The sequence below is a fragment of the Macaca fascicularis genome, chromosome 4, assembly GCF_037993035.2.
Source record: "Macaca fascicularis isolate 582-1 chromosome 4, T2T-MFA8v1.1".
In the NCBI taxonomy this organism is placed as follows: Eukaryota; Metazoa; Chordata; class Mammalia; order Primates; family Cercopithecidae; genus Macaca; species Macaca fascicularis.
Window position 1 is genome coordinate 124,216,153 of NC_088378.1, and position 16,407 is coordinate 124,232,559.

Below are 16,407 nucleotides of genomic sequence, written 5' to 3' on the forward strand. Positions count from 1 at the left end.
AAAATACTTTGCATTAGATAAGCTTTATTCAGGTAAGAATTATAGTGCTGATGATCATGAGTCCGGTGTTAATTAAATGAGGTGTCTTAAAACAGGAACACACATAATACAAGGTTATATGTGATCAGTTGATGAAAATATTGTGACCTGAGACTCACAGGAACCCAACTCTGTATTTTCCCTTTGAGCAATTGATCAACATTTGCTAATTCGGTATTCACTGCAACTTTATGGAATATAACTACTGCAAATAAAGATAATCCACAACATAACATAATGTTTACAATAAATTAACTGGCATGAAAGATTTATTATTTTTATTATCTATTTACCCTTTTTGAGAGAAAACTAAAGAGAAGTTAGAAGTACTGAGAATGATACAAAAAAGGCCACGTAAGTACTACATAACATTATCCATGAACAACATTTTGTTTTCTTTGTTTAATCTTTTATTAAAAAAACATGACACATTGCGGTGGCTTACGACGGTAATCCCAAACTTTGGGTGGCCAAGAAGGGCAGATTGCCTGAGTTCAAGAGTTTGAGACTGCTCTGGGCAACATGGTGAAACCCCATCTCTACTAAAATACAAAAAATTAGCTAGGTGTGGTGGCACGTGCCTGTAGTCCCAGCTACTCGGGAGGCTGAGGCACAAGAATTACTTGAGCCCCAGAGACGAAAGGTTTCAGTGAGCCAAGATCGCGCCACTGCACTTCAGCTTGAGTGTACAGAGTGAGACTCCATGTCAAAAAAAAAAAAAAAGAAAAAAAGAAAAAGAAAAAGAAAAGAAAAGAAAAAAAAATAAAACATGACACAAAACATGTAAAGTGAAAATTCCCCTTGCTCCATTATGCTCCTCATCAGAGACAACTGCTATGATGAATTTGTTTTTCATCTTTTTTTATATTTCAGTATACTTATGTATCCATGAAGCAGGCATGCTTACAAATGAACTAAGGCATTGTCCTACCACTTGCCATTTTCGTTCAGCCCTTTCCTTTTTTTTGGAGACAGGGTCTCACTGTGTCACTCAGGCTGGAGTGTAGTGACGCGGTCTTGGCTCACTGCAGACTAGATCTCCCAGGTTCAGTTGATCCCTTTGCCTCAGCTCCCCAAGTATCTGGGACTAAAGGCAAGCATCACCATGCCTGGCTAATTTTTTTTGTATTTTTTGTAGAGACGGGATTTTGCCATGTTGCCCAAGCTGGTCTTGAACCCCTGAGCTCAAGTGATCCACTTGCCTCAGCCTCCCAAAGTGCTGGGATTACAGACGTGAACCTCCATACCTGGCCCAGCCCTTTGCTTTTGACATCTATCTATGATGATCTGAATAGCTTCATCTCATTCCTTTTAATGGTTCTATAGTATTTCATCACATAAATATACCACAGTTTATTATCCATTCTCCTATTGATAGGTATTTTGGTTATTTTCAATTCTTTTTAATTTCTTTCTTTCTTTCTTTCTTTCTTTCTTTCTTTCTTTCTTTCTTTCTTTCTTTCTTTCTTTCTTCTTTCTTTCTTTCTTTCTTTCTTTCTTTCTTTCTTTCTTTCTTTCTTTCTTTCTATTTTAGCAGAGCTGGAATAAGCATCCTTAAATTTGTATCCCTGTGTACTTTTGCAAGAGTTTCCTTAAGCATATGTACCTAAAAGTGGCACTGCTGGATTAGGGAATGAATGTATTTAGTTTCAGCAGGTATTTTCAATTGGTTTCCAAATGTTTGTACTTTACATTCTTATACTCAGTCCCTGACAACTCAAAAGAAAACTATAATAGTTATATTAGTCTTTCTGGAGACCCTGTTCATGTAGCACTAGGCTGGAAATCTTCAGCCTTTCTGAAGGTGGAAAGTGAGGCTTCTTAAGTTTATCTAAGAAACATCTAGGTTTTACCACATAAGGCTAAGAACTATGTGATCAATAAAATTAGACTTTTGGGCCAGGTGCCATGACTCACAACTGTAATCGTAATACTTTGAGAAGCTGAAGCAGGAGGCTTGCTGGAGCCTAGAAATTTGAGACCAGCCTGGGCAGCATAGTGAGATCCAATCTCTATAAAAAACAACAACAAAAAATTAGCCAAGAGTGGTGGCATGTACCTGTGGTCCCAGCTACTCAGAAGCTGAGGTAGGAAGATTGTTTGAGCTTAGGTTGAGGCTACAGTGAGCCATGATCACATTGCTGCTCTTTAGCCTGTCTCAAAAAAAAAAAAAAAAAAAAAAAGACTTTTAAAGATTATTTAAGACGTGGAAAATGTTCACAATATAATGTTTAATTTAAAAGGAGCTGGGCACTGAAGAGGGAGGAGGCAGAGAAAGATGGTGGAATAGAACTCTCCAGTGATCATTGTCCCCATAGGAACATCAAATTTAGCAACTATCCACACAATAAAGCACCTTTTGGAAAAACAAAAAATCAGGTGAGCAATCACAGTACCTGGTTTGACTATCATGGCAAGAAAAGAGGCACTGAAGAGGGTAGAAAAGACAGTCTTGAATTGCCTACATTCTCTCTCCCCCATTCACCAGAAGCAGCTCTGTAGTGCTGAGAGAGATTCTATGTCCTTGGGGGAGGGAGAGAACAGTGACTGTGGGACTTTGCATTGGAACCCAGTGCTGCCCTGAACTCACAGTGGAATGCAACACAGGACAGGGTTAAGCTCGCACCCATGGAGTGAGCAATTAAACCAGCCCTGGCCAGAGGGGGGAATTGTCCCTATCAGTGGTTAGAACCCGAGTTCTAGCTAATTCCACTACCATGAGCTGACACACTCTGGGGTTATAAATAAACTTGAAAGGCAATCTAGGTCACCAGGACTGTAATTCCTGGACAAGTTCTGATGCTGTGCTGGGTTTGGAGCCAGTGTACTTGGGGTGCACACAACCCAGTGAGACATCAGCTGGTCCGGCCAAGGGAGTGCTTGTGCCATCTTTCCCCCAGTTCCAGGCAGCACAGCTCACAGCTTTGGGAGAGACTCTTCCTCCTTGAAGAAAGGGGAAGGAAGACTAAAAAGGACATTGTCTTGCAAACTTGAGTACCAGATCAGTCACAGTAAAATGAAGGACCAAGCAGACCCCTAAAGTCCCTGATTCCAGGCCTTAGCTCCTGGACGGCATTTCTAAACCTGCCCTGGGCCAGAAGGTAACCCATTGCCCTGAAGGGAGAGTCCCAGGACTGGCAAGATTTATTACTTGCTAACTAAAGAGCCCTTGGGTCTCGAATAAACATCAGTGGTGGCCAGGCAACACTTGCCGTGAGTGTGGAGCCATGGTGGCTACAGGGAGAGACTTCTTCTGCTTGAGGAAAGGAGAAAAAAGATTAAAAAGAAATGTGTCTTGTAACATTTATGTCAGCTAAGCCACAGTAAAGTAGAGCACCTAGTAGATTTCTAACATTCCTGACTCTAGGCTCTGGCTTCTGGGCAGTATTTGTAGACCCACCCTGGGTCAGAAGGGAACCTGCTATTCTGAAGGGAAAGACACAAGCTTGGTTGGGTTTACCACCTGCTGACTAAATAACTTTTGGGCCTTGAACAACCATCAGCAGTAGCCAGGCAATAGTTACCACAGGCCTTTGCCAACTCCTAGTACTGTTCTGGCTTCAGGTCTGACCAAGCACAGTCTCAGTGGTGGTGGCTATAGCGGTGCTTGTGTTACACCTCCCTCAACTCCAGGCAGCATAGCATGGAGGAGAGTAAGGGAAGAGAACAGAGACACTACCTGATAATACAGGAAATTCACCTGGGTCTTTCTCAAGACCAATAAGTTGGTATCTATATGAGTCTGTAAGAGTCTGCATCATGGGGCTGGAGGTGTCCCCTAAAGCAGATACAGCTACAGTGACCAAACACTTACAACACAATACTCAATTCACTTTGAATACTTGGAAAGCCTTCTCAAGAAGGATGGGTATAAATAAGCCCACACTATGAAGATTACAATAAATATCTAACTCTTGAATGTCTAGATACAGATGAATATCTGCAAGCATCAAGACCATCCAGGAAAGCATGACCTCACCAAACAAAGTAAAAATGGCCGTAGAGACCAATCCTGCAGAGGCAGAGATCTGTGACTTTTCAGACAGAGAATTCAAAATAACTCCTTTGAGGAAGATCAATGAATTAACAGATCAATGAAAGATCAAGATAACACAGAGAAGAAATTTAGAATCCTTTTCAGATAAATTTTAAAAAGAGATTGAAATAATTTTTAAAACTCAAGCAGAAATTCTGGAGCTGAAAAATTCAACTGATATACTGAAGAATGTATCAACTGATATACTGAAGTCTCTCAACAGCAGAATTAATCAAGCAGAAAAAAATTAGTGAGCTTGAAGACAGACTATTTGAAAATATAGTCAGAAAAGGCAAAAGAAAAAAGAGTAAAAAAAAAAAAAGAGTAAAAAGAAGCAGACCAGGTGCAGTGGCTCACACCTGTAATCCTAGCACTTTGGGAGGCCAAGACAGGTGGATCACCTGAGGTCAGAAGTTCGAGACCAGCCTGGCCAACATGGCGAAGCCCCACCTCTACTAAAAAAATACAAAAAATTAGCCGGGTGAGGTGGTGTAATCCCAGCTACATGGGAGCCTGAGGCAGGAGAATCACTTGAACCAGGGAGGCAGAGGTTGCAGTGAACTGAGATCACGCCACTGCACTCCAGCTTAGGCAACAAGAGTGAAACTCCATCTCAAAAAAAAAAAAAAAAAAAAAAAAAGAAAAGAAAAAGAAGGAAGTATGCCTATAAGATTTAGAATATAGCCTCAAAATGGCAAATCTAAGGGTTATTGGCCTTAAGACAGAGACACCCAGAGAGAGAGAGAGAGAGATCAGGGTACAAAGTTAATTCAAAGGGATAATAACGGAAAACTTTTGAAACCAAGGAAAAGGTATCAATATTCAAGTACCAGAATAATACAGAACACGAAGCAGATTTAATCGAAATTAGACAACTTCAAGACATTTAATAATCAAATTCTCAAAAGTCAAGAATAAAGAAAAGATCCTAAAAGCATCAAGAGAAAAGAAAATAACATACAAAGGAGCTCCAATATGTCCGGCAGCAGAGTTCTCAGTGGAAACCCTACAGACCAAGAGAGAGTGATATGGCACTAATATGCTGAAACAAAACAATGTTTACTAAAGTGCTGAAAGAAAACAACTTTCATTATAGGATCCTAAAGCTTTTATCCAGTGAAAATATTCTTCAAATATGAAGGAGAAATAAAGATTTTCCCAGACAAACAAAAGCTTAGGGTTTTCATCACCATCAGACCTGTCCTACAAGAAGTGCTAAAAGGAGTTCTTCAATCTGAAATGAAAGGATGTTAATGAGCAGTAAGAAATCATCTGAAGCTATAAAGCTCACTGGTAATAGTAAGTACACAAACAAATCCAGAATATGATAACACTGTAATTGTGGTTTGTAAATAACTCATATCTTGAGTAAGAAGACTAAAGGATGAACCTATCAAAAATAATAACCACAACAACTTTTCAAGACGTAGCATAATAAGATATAAATAGAAACAGAAAAAGTTAAAAATGGAAGGATGTTGTTAAAATGTAGAGTTTTATTAGTTTTCTATTTGCTTGTTTGCTAGTTTGTTTATGAGATCTGTTAAGCTGCCATCAATTTAAAATAATGGGTTATAAGATAATATTTGCAAGCCTCATGGTAACCTCAAATTTAAAAACCTACAACAGATACATAAAAAAATAAAAAGCAAGAAATTAAAACATACCACCAGAGAAAATCATCTTTGGAACAAGAAGGACAAGAATAAAGGAATGAAGGGAGGAAAGGGGGAAAAACAAAAACAAAAACAAAAAAACCATAAAGCAGCAAAATGGCAAGAGTAAGTCCTTACTTATCAATAATAACATTGAATGTAAATGGACTAAACTCCCTAATCAAAAGACAGAGTAACTGAATGGATAAAAAAATGAGACCCAATTATTTTCTGCCTACAAGAAACACACTACACCTATAAAGACACAAATAAACTGAAAAAAAGACATTCCAGGCAAACAGAAACCAAAAAAGAGCAGGAGTAGCTATATTTATATCAGAAAAAATAGATTTCCAGACAAAATCATAAAAAGAGACAAAGAAGGTCATTATATAATGATAAAGGGGTCAATTCAACAAGAGGATATAACAAATACAAATATACATGCATCCAACACTGGAGCACCCAGCTATATAAAGTGAATATTATTAGAACTAAAGAGAGATAGATCCCAGTACAATAATAGCTAGAGATTTCAACATCTCAGTTTCAGCATTGGACAGATGATCTGGACAGAAAGTCAACAAAGAAACCCCAGTCTTAATTTGCACTGTAGACCAAATGGGCCTAATAGATATTTACAGAACATTTCATCCAATGGCTACAGAATGCATAATCTTCCCCTCAACACATAGGACATTATCAAAAATAGAGCATATATTAGACCACAAAATAAATCTTTAAAAGTTCAAAAAAACTAAAATTATATCATTTCCTCTCTGACCGTAATGGAGTAAAACTAGAAATCAATAACAAAAGAAACTTTAGAAACTATTCAAACACATGGAAATTAAACAACATGCTCCTAAATGACTCAAGGGTCAATAAAAAAATTAAGAAGGAAATTAAAAACCTTTTTGAAACAAATGAAAATGGAAACACAAGATACCAAAACCTATGGGATATAGCAAAAGTAGTATTAAGAGGAAAATTTATAACAATAAGTGCCTAAATTAAAAAAAGTAGAAAAACTTCGAATAAGCAATCTAATGATGCATCTTAGTGAAGTAGAAAAGCAAGAGCAAACGAATCCAAAATTAGCAGAAGAAAAGAAATAATAAAGATCAGAGGGCTGGGCGGGGTGGCTCACGCCTGTAATCCTAGCACTTTGGGAGGCTGAGGTGTGTGGATCATGAGGTCAGGAGTTCAAGTCCAGCCTGGCCAGCATAGTGAAACCTCATCTCTACTAAAAATACAAAAATTAGCTGGGCATGGCAGAGGGCGCCTGTAATCCCGGCTACTCGGGAGGATGAGGCAGGAGAATCACTTGAACCCGGGACGTGGAGGTTGCAGTGAGCTGAGATCACGCCACTGCACTCCAGCTTGGGGAACAGAGTGAGAATTCATCTCAAAAAAAAAAAAAAAAAATCAGATAACAAATTAATGAAATTGAAATGAAAAAAAATGCAAAATATCAAAGGAACAAAAGGTTTTTTTAAAAGATAAAATTGACAAACTTTTAGACAGCCTAATTAAGAAAAAAAGACCCAAATAAACAAGATCAGAGATTAAAAAGGAGACACTATGCAGGACACAATGACTCATGCTCGTAATCCCAGCACTTTGGGAGGCCAAGGAAGGCAGATCACTTGAGCTCAGAAGTCCTGGACCAGCCCAGGAAACATGGTGAAACCATGTCTCAACTAAAAATCCAAAAATTAGCTGGGTGCAGTGACACATGCCTGTAGTCCTAGCTACTTGGGGGACTGAGGCAAGAGGATTACTTGAGCCTGGGAGGACAAGGCTGCAGTGAGCCATGTTCGTGCCACTACACTCCAACCTGGGCAACAACGTGAGACCCTGCCTCAGGGGGAAAAAAACAAAAAAGAAAAAGTAGACATTATAAGTTATACCACAGAAATTCAAAGGATGACTAGAGACTACTATGAGTAACTATATGTCAATAAATTGGAAAACCTAAAAGAAATGGATAAATTCCTAGACACCCACAACCTACAAGAGTGAACCATGAAGAAATTCAAAACCTGAACAGACAAATAATAAGTAACAAGATCAAGGCCATAATAAAAACTCACCTAGGTAAGAAAAGCCTGAAACCTGATGGCTTCACTGCTAAATTTTACCAAACGTTTAAGGAAGAACTAATACCAATCCAACTCAAACTATTCTGAAAAATAAAGGAGGAGAGAATACTTTCAAACTCATTGTATGAAGCCAGTATTACCCTGATACCAAAACCAAAGACACATTAAGAAAAGAAAATTACAGGCCAATATCTCCAATGAACATTGATGCAAAAATCCTCAATTAAATTCTAGCAAACTGGTTTCAACAACACATTAAAAAGATTACTCATCATAAGCAAGTGGAATTTATCCCAGACATGCAAGAATGGCTCAACATGCATAAATCAATCAATGTGATACATTATATCAACAGAATGAAGGACAAAACCATATGATCATTTCAATTGACGCTCAAAAAGCACTTGATAAAATTCCACATCTCTTCATGATGAAAACCTCAAAAAACTAGGTATAGAAGGGACATACTTTAACAAAATAAAAGCCATATACAATAGACCCACAGCTAGTATCATATTAAATGAGGGGAAACTCAAAGTCTTTCCTCTAAGATCTGAAACAGGAAAAGGATGCCCACTTTCACCATTGTTATTCAACATAGTACTAGAAGTTCTAGTTAGAGGAATCAGACAAGAGAAAGGGCATCCAAATTGTAAAGGAACAAGTCAAATCATCCTTGTTTGCAGATATGTGAGCTTACATTTGGAAAAACCTAAGACTCCACCAAAAAATGATTAGAACGGATAAACAAATTTAGTAAAGTCAGAAGATACAAAACTAACAGAAAAATCAGTAACATTTGTATATGTCAACAGCAAATAATCTGAAAAATAAATCAAGAAAGTAATCCCATATACAGTAGCTGCAAATAAAATAAAATACCTAGAAATAAACTTAATTAAAGAAGTGAAAGCTCTCTATAATATACAAGTGAATGATCTCTATAGTGATATAAATCATTGGTGGAAGAAATTGAAGATGACACTAAAAAATGGAAAGAAACGCCATGTTCATGGATTGGAAGAATCGATATTGTTAAAATGTCCATACTACCCAAAGCAATCTACAGAGACAATGTAATGCCTATCAAAATATCAATGACATTCTTCACAGAAATTTTAAAAAGTCCCAAAATTTATGTGGAACCACAGAAGGCCCAGAATAACCAAAGTCATCCTGAGCAAAAGGGAAAAACTGAGAATCACATTACCTGACTTCAAATTATACTACAGAGCTGTAGTAACCAAAACGGCATGGTACTGGCATAAAAACAGACACACAGACCAATGGAACAGCATAGAGAACCCAGAAATAAATTTATATATCTACAGTAAGTTCATTTTCAACAAACTTTCCAAGGCTATACATTGTGTACAGGACAGTCTCTTCAATGAAAGGTACTGGGAAAACTGTATATTCATATGCAGAAGAATGAAGCTAACTCCATCTCTTGCCATATACAAAAATCAAATTAAAATGGATTAAGGACTTAAATCTAAGGCCTCAAAGTATGAAACTACTAAAAAGAAAACATTGGGGAAACTCCAGGACATTGTTCTGGGCAAAGATTTCTTGAGTAATAACCCACAAGCACAAGCAACAAAAGCAAAAATGGACAAATGGAATCACATCAAGTTTAAAAGCTATTTACAGCAAAGGAAACAATCAACGAAGTGAAGAGACAACCCATTAAAGTGGGAGAAAATGTTTGCAAACTATTCACTTGATAAGTGATAACCAGAATATGTAAGGAACTCAACCAAATCAAAAAGAAAAAAATCTAATAATCTGATTTTAAAATGGGCAAATCAGGCCGGGTGCGGTGGTTCATGCCTGTAATCCCAGCACTTGAGAGGCCAAGGCAGGAGGATCACTTGAGGTCAGGAGTTTGAGACTAGCCTGGCCAACATGGTGAAAACCTGTCTCTACCAAAAATCAAGAAAGTTAGCTGGGCATTGTGGTGCACACCTGTAATCCCAGCTACTCAGGAGGCTGAAGCACAAGAATCTCTTGAACCCAGGAGGCAGAGGTTTCAGTGAGCTGCGAATGTGCCACAGCACTGCAGCCTGGGTGATAGTGAGACTCTGCTTCAAAAAAAAAAAAAAAAAAGGCAAATGATCTGAATGAACTTTTTTCTCAAACAGAGACAAGCAAATGGCAAACAGGTATATGAAAAGATGCTAAACATCATTAATCATCAGAGAGATGCAAATCAAAACTGTAATGAAATATTATCTCACTCCAGTTAAAATGGCTTTTACCCAAAAGACAGGCAATAAGAAATGGTGGTGAGGATGTAGAGAAAAGGGAACCCTTGTACAGTGTATTTGGGAATGTAAATTAGTACAATCACTATGGAGAACAGTTTTAGAGGTTCCTCAAAAAACTAACGGTAGAACTATGGAACTACCATATGATCCAGCAATCCCATTGCTAGGTATATACCCCAAAGAAAAGAAATCTGTATATTAAAGAGATATCTGCACTATCATATTTATTGTAGCACTAATCACAATAGCCAAAATTTGGAAACAACCCAAGTGCCCATTAACAGATGAACGGCTGCAGAAAATGTGGTACGTATACACAGTGGAGTACTATTCACCCATAAAAAAGAATGGGAGTCCACCATTTGCAACAACATGGCTGGAACTGGAGGACATTATGTTAAGTGAAATCAGTGAGTTACAGAAAGACAAACTTCACATGTTTTCACTTATTTGTTGGAGTAAAAAATTAAAACAAGTAAACTCATGGAAATAGAGAGTAGAATGATGGTTACCAGAGGCTGAGAAGAGTAGTACAGAGGAGGTGGAAATGAGGATGGTTAATAAGCATAAAAACATAGTTAGATAGAATAAGTAAGATCTAGTATGTGATAGCACAACAGGGTGACTACAGTCAACAATAATTTATTCTATATTTACAAGTAACTAAAAGACTATAATTGGAATTTTGTAACACAAAGAAAGGATAAATGCTTGAGGCGATGGATAGCCCATTTACCCTGAAGATTATTACACACTGCATGCCTGTCTGTACCAAAATATCACATATATCCCAGAAATATATATACCTACTATATACCAAAAATTAAAAAAGAAAAGGAGCAGAGCACAAATCTATTTTACATTATGTCTCGGTTTTGCTCATGCATATATGTCCAATAAAGAGTAAAAGGAACAATAACAGTAATAAGAATGATAACAGTTGTTCTTATCCATTTTTTTTTCTTTTTCCATTACTGTGTTTTCTAAATTTTCTCAGAAAATGATTTTTATAATCAAGGGAAAAGCAAATAAATATCAAAATAAATAACACTAAATACACGAGAAAGTCCTAGCTTTCATTAAAATTTCAAAACCCCAATACACAAACCAGCAGTATCCTATGATTACCACCTCTATTGCTTAGTTCTGGAAGAAAACATGTTCAAGAGATGAGTCAGGTGAATATATTCTATTACCAGTTTGCATTTCAGCCCCTAATTCTTCTCCTACTCCAGTCAGTCCAACTTTTACTCAACTTTCAAGGTTAACTATTAAGTCAGTAACCTACAAACCATTTTACCAGACTGGCACAGTGAGATGGAAGAGTGCAAATCTTACTAGTAAAAAATGGGAATTGTCCATCAATAGAGGACTGGTTAAATAGATGATAGACTATTATTGACATAAAAATAATATTGCATTCTCATATGTACTGATATAAAATGATCCGTAAGTCATAATTTCAAGAGAAAAACAAATTTGTAAAACAGAATTTAAGCATATGAAACTCTATATCTAGCTTGTCATCTCTCTCTATATAAATATATATACATTTACATATATGTGTTACAAAGCATACACAAAAATGCATAGAACATTTTGAAAGGATATTTCTCAAATAGTTACTAGTTTCTGAGGATAGAAGCAAGATTTTAATGTGCATGTGTATGTGTTACAAGAAGACTTGAACATTTTACATTTCTGAATTTTAAAAATTATTTACAATGGAATTGTATTATGTTTCATTTGTATAATTATAAATACTTTTAAAAGCAAAAAGGAAATGCATTTGAAAAGGATAAATGCCTCACAAATTCATAGAAAACTAGAAAATGAAAAAAGAGTAAAAAAGAAAAGGGATATGGAAACGAGAAGCCAGTTATAAAAAGAGACAGTACTCATTCATTTAAAAAATTACTTATTGTGGCCGGGCGTGGTGGCTCACACCTGTAATCCCAGCCCTTTGGGAGGCCGAGGTGGGTGGATTATGAGGTCAGGAATTTGAGACCAGCCTGACCAACATGGTGAAACCTCGTCTCTACTAAAAATACAAAAATTAGCCAGGTGTGGAGGCGCACACTTGTAAGCCCAGCTACTCAGGAGGCTGAGGCAGGAGAATCGCATGAACCTGGGAGGCGGAGGTTGCAGTGAACTGAGATCACACCACTGCACTACACCCTGGGTGACAGAGTCAGACTCCATTTAAAAAAAAAAAAAAATTACTTATTGAGTGCCTTTATTAAGGCAGTTGAAATATGCTAAGATGAATCCACCTACCTCGTCTTTCTAACCTGAATGACTTCTTTCTTTTAGATTAAATAATTTGCTTATCTTCTCCTTTGGAGTCTTACATTGTCCTCTGACCCATACCTTTTTCCTTTTAATGGTCATGTTTTGCTGTCAGAAATTTTCAATATTATTTGCAGCTAAACCTAAATCTCTCCATCTGGACTAGGCAAAATCAAAACTTAGAGTCTATTAACTGTCCTCAGTCCTAGACTGTGGCTACTGCAGAGATTTGTGAATTGCTAATATGTTACATTGTTTCTGCCTTTTCCCCTGGACAGCCACCTATCTGGGAAAGGGTGTCATTTGTGTGCTTTTTCCTGTGTCTCTCTTCCTTCCTCTGAACTCTAAGCTTGTCCCTGGGCACATAGCAATTTCTCCCAGTGGAGGGAGTTGTAAAAGTCCCTGGATCTTTTTCTTTTTCTTTTTCTTTTTTGTTTGAGCTGGAGTCTTGCCCTGTTGTCCAGACTGGAGTGCAGTAGTGTCATCCTAGCTCACGGAAGCCTTGAACTCCTGGGCTCAAGTTATCCTCCCTCTTCAGCCTCCTTAGTAGCTGGAACTACAGGCATGTGCCACCACGCCCAGTGGTTCTTGGGTCTTTTGGACTGGAAAAAAGTGGTTTCCAGGCTGAATCCAGCCTCTATGGATTATTTGTTTCCCACTCTTAAATCCTCACCCAAGCTTTGGCTGCTCAGGACTTTACCAGCTAATAATTCCATGACCACTTCTGCATGGACAACACAAAAATAGCCAATCAGCTCTTCAAATTTTCTGCCATTGTCACACATCTGATCAAGGAGACCTGTGACATCTACAGAATTTTTGGCATATGCCTCCTCCTCATCACCCTCTTTTAGCATACTCTCCTTAGCTCTCAGGCAGCCTGTGATCTTTTAGTAGGTTGGCAATAGCTATCGCTTGTTTGGTTTGCCTATCATACTTTCTCATCCTTCTTCTTCAGGTAATACCACTCGTGATTTTTGTGTAAGTGTTCCCTTTCTCTTGTTGTTCTGGTGGGACTTCCCTCTCTTCATGTGCAGCAATGGTGATACGACACAAGCAGGGCAGTCAGTCTTATTTGAAATTTGTGTATGGCCACATGTAAAAGAAGTCCTTTTTGTGTGTGGGCTCATGGCCAGGACACCCCTAAGACATTTTCTCCACCATGTGATACAGCCCATGTGTGGAATGAAACCAAGAAGAAACAAACAGAAATGGGTGATGGAGGGAGACAGAACAAATCCTAGTGTCAAGAAGTCCCTCTCTATAGGCCCTGAGGCGTGGTTCCTGCAGCTTACATTTCAGTCCTGCGAGTTTCCCCAATACCCTTCCCAGAAAACAAAGCCAATACATTTCCTTTCCACCCTTAAACTGGTTTGGATTAGGTGCCTGTCTCCTGTGACCTAAAAGCCCTGATTAATACAGCCATCTGCTACTGAGCTGCTCCATCATTGCCTGTCCTCTCTGCAGAGTCCCATTTTCAGATGATTCTATATCACTCTCTTCCACCCCTTCCATGGTTGGCCCTATCTCTTCTACTGCCCTTTCTCAGGCTCTACTCCCCTCTTTTCAAAGTTGGCGGTTGGTTGGTGGGGGGCTACGATAATGGCAGTTGGTACAAGTTTCCTTCTAGGGAGGAATACGTAATTGTCGAGAAGATGAACTTTCAGGATCTGGATGAAGGAGAATAGGCAGATAACAGGGAGAAAGTATGTCTATTGCTCTCAGGCTGAAGAGGTAGGGAGAATGGTTGGTGGGGGTGTTAAGGAATGTCCTATGAAATAATAGAAAATTGTTCAGTTCATGATGGGACCTCTGCTGCAGTTATTGGACTCACAAAATGCTTGCATATGAATGACATTTGTGTGGAAACTACTAAAAGGGCTAGACATTCTGTAATCCGGAAGCACATGTGGGTGGATGGCAGTAGAGAGTGAACTCAGGGAATCTGCAGAAATATTGGGTAATACCTGCATATGTATGCAGATTTAAGATTCAAAACAAGTATTACCCAATATTTCTGCAGATTCCCTGAGTTCATTCTCTCTACTGCCAGCAAAGTGTGAGAAACCCCTGACAGCTTCCTTAAAAAAAAAATACCTTGTTAAATTTTACTTCAACAATCTTGTAAAAGGCTGTGTCTTGGTGTTAGTTTGAATTTGTTCCTGGGACAAGTTCTCTAAAACAGTAACTACTTTTGTTAACATGTGAAAGCAGGCTGTTAGGAGTAATCTCGTCAGCAAAGAAAACCGTAGTATTTATATGACAAATAAATCCTTAATGGCATCTGGAAACCTAAGGCAACAGAAGCCGTTTGATTCTCTCCAAAGTGGCACACGGCCAGGAAATTCACTATAAGATAAGCTCATATGTTTCAGGCTGCTGGATTGGTGGGCACCGGGTGTCTGCTGGCTCTTAAGCTACCATCATGTGAAGGAAAAACAAGAAAGGGCTAAGGTAGAGGCTCATGAAAAGTGGCCCTTTATCTCAGTACAGCTACTGCTAAGAGGGGAAAGACTGAGGTCCAGGTAATCTCCACTGCTCTATAAAATCTGGGTCTTTACTCCACAAAACAAACAAACAACAAAAAATCCACAATGCTGAGTAGTGAACAGACAAGACCCTAGGAATTGAGTCAAGTGAGTGAGAACAAAGGGTTAAATGCTTCTCTTTGGAATGTAAGGAGAAAAGAGAAATGGGGCAAAATAATTTGGGATCATAAAAATTTAGTGAGAATGAATGAAGAAAAGGTCAAATTTTGGTTTCTATCCTTAAACCTTGGTTGAAAGATTTGGTACAGTTTGGTAATACTTGATAGCTATTTTTATATGCAGGTCTGTCTTTTTTATTTACTCCAAAACTTCCGATTCAAGCAAACCACATCCATGGCAAAAGATTCCTGTTTCTCCAGGAGCTTGACCAAACCATGACTGGTTTCCTGGTGTCACGAGACCTTCAGTTTAAGCAACATAGCTTTAGAGGAAATAACCTTTCTGGCATTAAATTAGCAACCTAAAAATACGGCAATGATGGTATGCTATACTCCCACTCGCAGACATCTTTGGTCTTTTCCGGTTTTTCTAACAACTCTTTTTTTTTTTTAAGACAGGGTCTCACTGTCATACTGTTACCCAGGCTGGAGTACAGCAGTGTGATCATGGCTCACCGTAGAGTTGAATTCCTGGGCTTCAGCGACCCTCCTGCCTAAGCCTGCAGTGTAGCTGGGACTACAGGCTCATGCCATCATGCCCAGGTAATTACTTTTTTTTTTTTTTGGAGAGATGGAGTCTTGCTTCATTGCCCTGGCTGGTCTTGAACTCTTGGCCTTAAGCAATCCTCCTGCTTCCATCTCCCAAAGTGATGGTGATACAGACAGGAGAGAGGGAAATACTGGGCAGAAGAGGGTGGTTCCCTGGCAAAGGCCCCACCCTCAAGCCTGGATACCCAAGGTTCTAAATGAGAATAGATATTCCTGCTTCGTACCCAAAAAGTTGCTTTTTGACCCACCATGCCCCCTAACGTGCATCCATATAAACCTCAGGCTCCAGAAGCTGACCAGCAAGCCAGCAGACCAGCAGATGGATGGAGGAATGACGCGGCAGAAAAAGGGACAAGAGGAGGAACATCTGAACACCAAAAGGAATTAGGCTGGGGGCAGTCTGAAAGGAGACTGGTCGCCAGGCGGCCCGACCCCAGGGGAGGATCATTTTCCCACTCTATCCCTGCTTCTGGCTCCCCATTTATCCTGCTGAAAGTCACCCCCATCTCCACCTCCACCACTCAATAAAACTTCGCATTCATCCTTCGAGTTCGTGCATGACCCTATTTTTCCAGAAGGCTGGACAAAAGCCCGGGAACAGAAAGCTGTCACTCTGGCCCTCTGCCCTTGCAGAAAGGCAGAGGGTCCATTGAGCTGATTAACACTCAAGCCATCTGTGGAAGGCAAAGCTGAAAGAGCTTTGTAACACTGGGGTTGCAGGCAACCACCTCTAGACTCTACTGTGGGGCTGGAGCCC

The 16,407-nt window shown here is 38.9% G+C and overlaps 1 long non-coding RNA gene across 5 annotated transcripts in view; it reads left to right on the top strand.

Moving 5' to 3' along the window:
* The window catches only part of LOC102135933 (uncharacterized), an 81,178-nt gene extending 64,982 nt beyond the window's left edge, over positions 1 to 16,196 (top strand). For 3 of the 5 annotated variants that reach the window (XR_276490.5, XR_012433737.1, XR_012433739.1), the window contains 2 exons: positions 15,497 to 15,644; positions 15,933 to 16,196. This is a non-coding gene — a long non-coding RNA (uncharacterized lncRNA). Of the gene's footprint in view, positions 1 to 1,913; positions 2,419 to 15,496; positions 15,645 to 15,932 lie in introns of those variants that run through there. The other 2 variants (XR_012433740.1, XR_012433738.1) reach the window with 2 other exon arrangements.
* The last annotated feature ends 211 nt before the right edge of the window (positions 16,197 to 16,407 follow it).